This window comes from Habropoda laboriosa, unplaced genomic scaffold (assembly GCF_001263275.1).
Source record: "Habropoda laboriosa isolate 0110345459 unplaced genomic scaffold, ASM126327v1 scaffold34, whole genome shotgun sequence".
Classification (NCBI taxonomy): domain Eukaryota; kingdom Metazoa; phylum Arthropoda; class Insecta; order Hymenoptera; family Apidae; genus Habropoda; species Habropoda laboriosa.
The window spans coordinates 85,709-89,696 of record NW_017100142.1 but is presented as its reverse complement, the minus strand read 5'-3'; positions in this window follow the sequence as shown (position 1 = coordinate 89,696).

The following is a 3,988-nucleotide window of genomic DNA, read 5'->3' as shown; positions in this document are numbered from 1 at the left end:
GGTCGCGACGAGATATCGCGATGGGACGGGCCGCACCGATGCAACTTCCCGCGGATCTCCACCGTGATCCCTGTCACGAACGGTCCACCGCGGTACCCCGGAACTCCGCCTCGTGCTGATTTTCTCTATACGGACCAAGTGAAATGATATTTAATTAAAATACACCCCGGTGTCTGTTTTCGAAAGTTCGCCCCGGCCGATGTGTCCTGGAATCGGGGGTAGAGGTGTTCGTTTGAACAGCGGTTTGCAATCGGGTTCCAAGAGTTTCTGCCGCCGGGGAGAATGACAAGTGTACGAGGATTGTAGCCTGAATATTCACACACAGAGGAGATGATCGCACGTCGTTAGAGATGCAAGACGATATTCCCAGCGCAAAGATTTCTTTCCATTTCCAAAGCGTGACTCACGTAATCGCGCGGCATCGGGGCCCGCGCCAGCTATATACGGGCTGCTCTTTATGTAAGCGGCGCGTACGCGATTCCACTTTACGTATTACTCTTTCCGCGTCCGTACAGCTCGACAGAAGCCCCGCGACTCGCTCTACACGCCACCCGACAACCTTTCAATCTCGTCACAATTCGCCGCCGATCAAGCTGATTGCTGCTGCTGCTGGCTGGCTGCTCTCCGGCGAGCTTTCAGCCTTCCCTCTCTCGCAAAAATTCTGAAACCCGCGGGGGGAGCAGAGGCAGGAGATTTTAGGAAACGTTCCTTGTTCCGTAAAAGTGGCGTTGAAAGAAGAGAGAAGAGGATAAAATCGGTCACCGGTGTTAATCACGATCGCAGCTGTCTCTGTGAATAAGCTTCAACCGTGTTAAACTTGGTTCTCTGTGGATCACACAGGGATCAGACCTGAACAGATACATCCGAAATAATTCGAGTTGGTTTGCAAACACGTTTATCCACCTATCAAATACGCTTTAAAGCTTTTCGAGCGTCCCGTTCGAGGACCATTCAGCTTCCGTCCCCGGCTGCAAATTTATTCACGCGCCAAAACTCACGCCCCTTGTCTCTCACTCTATACCCTCGCTTCCGAGCGATTCCGAACCCTGCTGTGTATAAAAGGGACGTAAAAATTAAGAACACGAGGCTCGCCGAGGGTGGAAGAAGGTGCGAGGAAATAACACTCGAAACTCGAGGAAAACCGATTTCTTCGACGCCTGGCTTTACCTCTACGATCTCTATTTATCGACGGATTTGCCGATACGAGAGGGAAACCTATCGAACGTATTTTCCCGCGAGAACGGTCCTCTATCTCTCGAGGTAACGCCTCGAGAAAGCGAAAAATCCGAGCCACTGATAATTAAAACTTTTAATTATACAACCAGGTTGCACGGTAAACGGAGCTTGGTACAAATTTCTATTAGCTTCTCGGTAGAAAATTTCCATTTTTTTCCCCTCCCTGAAGAATGAAAGTTCCTCGACTAAATCCTAAACGTGGATTAAACCTAGTCGATGCTTAACGGTCCCACGGCTGGATAGTTTGGAAGGAGGAACACCGTTTACGTCAGTCGCCGTTTAATGCGCTTATTAAAAGTTCATTAATTAAGCTCGGCTTCCTGGGGAGCAATAACGCGGGGTTGTACATTAGTGTAAGCGTCGATTAACTCGTTTCGCGTGTCCCTGGGGTGGTGGTGAACTCTCGTCGAGTGTGACACGCTGTCGACGGGCATTTTTACTTTCGACTGAGCGGCGCGCGGGCGTGACAATGACCCAGTACCCGGGCGCAAACGGCTGGCAAAGCGTCGCGTCGCGACACAGAGAATCCGTGTGACGGAAAATCGTTAAGGGCCTCGACGGTCCTCCCGGCAGCGTCGGTAACGAGCGGGAAAACGTTCTTTCCAGGCCGTGGCAAACCCTCGGGGCCGATCTGTCGCACGAAAATCACCGGACAAAGGCAAAGGGGTCGCGTGTCGGCTCCCAGGCAAAAATCCTCCGCGTTTTCCCATCTTTCTTACACGCCCCTCATTGTGACTTCAATCTTTTATGAGCTCTTCTGAAAGAGTTTCGCGATCGAATGTTGGAAAAAAGGGAGAAAAAAATGGAGGAGTAGGAAGAAGAGAAAACGAAGGAAAGATAGGTGAAACTTTGTCCGAGTTACTGCTTTGCGGCCTAAAGCAGAGCTCGCGGAAAGCCACGGGAACACAATGTGGCCTGATATCGCACACGAGCACCGATGACATTTCCCGTGGCCCGTTCTAACGCGCTTTGACACACGCTGCTGCACGCTCACCACGTCCTCCCGTTTTCATTAAGCCTTTATTAACGATCCAACGCACGATTGGAAAACCTCCGGTCGTCCCATCTGCGACGTATATCCGTCCGAGATGCTTTCAAAACCTGCGTGCATCAACGATCAGAATAGAAATCGCTCGTTGATTAATCAAGTTTTTCCCAACGGTACCGCCCGTTGTATCCGTCGATACTAACAACGAGATAATGTCACGGTGCGTTCGATAAAACGAAATGAGAGAAAAAAAAATTGTAGTTCTTCCGTTAAAACATTTTAAATAAATCCTCCGTTATTTACGAGCAAAATATTCAATTTATCTTGCGCAATTTATACCCGGAATTGGGATAAAATTGGAACATCGATATTTGCATAATACCATCAAGTGGATGTGCGTGGAAAAGAAATATTCGCACCGAGGTTTCCGTAGATTTAAAAATATTTTCGCGTATCGTTTGTTTATGCAATATAATCGAAATTAAAACAAGATACATGCATAATCTACCCGGAGATAGATAGGAGGGAATCAGCGATAAGAGATATCGCGTACATCGGTAACGTTAAAAAATGCCTAACGAGGATTTTTTCACGGGCGCGTAAAAATTGAAGAAGAAATCGGTGGTCGGATACGGTCGGTAATAAAAATCGTCCAGTGGGAAACACGGGCGTGTATAGCGCGACACAGAGAACTGGCGACGGCACGCGGCTGTGTGTAAAACCGTGGTGTTCCCATCGATCCGCGATACCGGAAAGTATCAGAGGGCCCACGGTATCGGTGTACGATCGCGAAAGATACTACTCCCACGAGAGCACCGATTGATCAGCACCGGTTTCACCTCGATTCGAAACTTTGACTTTTCCTAGCGGAGAGCACGATTCCGCGTCCACCATACCGCCTTTTCCTCTACTCGCCTCGAGGCGGGTTCACGGACTTTTCCTACCTGTCCCGTCGTTCTCACCGTTCAGTTTTACGTTACACCGCCGTTTACTTATTTATTTACAGCTCCGGCAGGATCTAACACAGAGGCTGATCGAGTGACACGGTTTCACGCGCTCGGATGTAATGGAAAACTGTATCGTTAGATACGAAGATCTAGCTTTACCTCCGAATAGCTCGGTGTTCATTCGTCAAATCCGTATACATAGAGAGAGAGAGAGAGAGAGAGAACGCTCTATGAAAGCCTGGTGTCGTAAACATCGCGTGTTTCACTTCGCTAGCATTTTCTAAGCTTCGTTTTTCTCCCTCTCTTCCTCTCTTTACCCCTGTATCCTGTCCCGTTCGGTTTCGACGTAATAAAATATCATTCGCGTCGAGATACCTGACATCGTGCGCTCGATGACGCGGATATTGTTTCAACGGGGTTGCAACGTTCCAACGATTGGAAAACGGCCCGGGAAATCGGTGTAACGTATCGAGCTGTCCAGTCTCTCCTATAGAAAGACAGACAGAGACAGGGAGAGAGAGGGAGATGTGATCGTTGCGGATCCACGTGGAGTGACGATCGATAGAATCGAATTATTTTCTCAACTCGAGGCGTGTAAAGGACCGGGTGTCGCGTTTCGAACGGACACTAGGGGGGATCATTGTCGGGGTCAGGCGTCGATGTCAATGGTTCGAATGATCGGTGTCGGGCGACGCGTCAAAAATTACCAACGCTCCATCGATAAATCCGTACGTGATTTACGAATATCGATGTTCAACGATATACACACTGTAATTCGCAAATGCATACTTTATCCGTTACACAGGCCTCGGCGAAA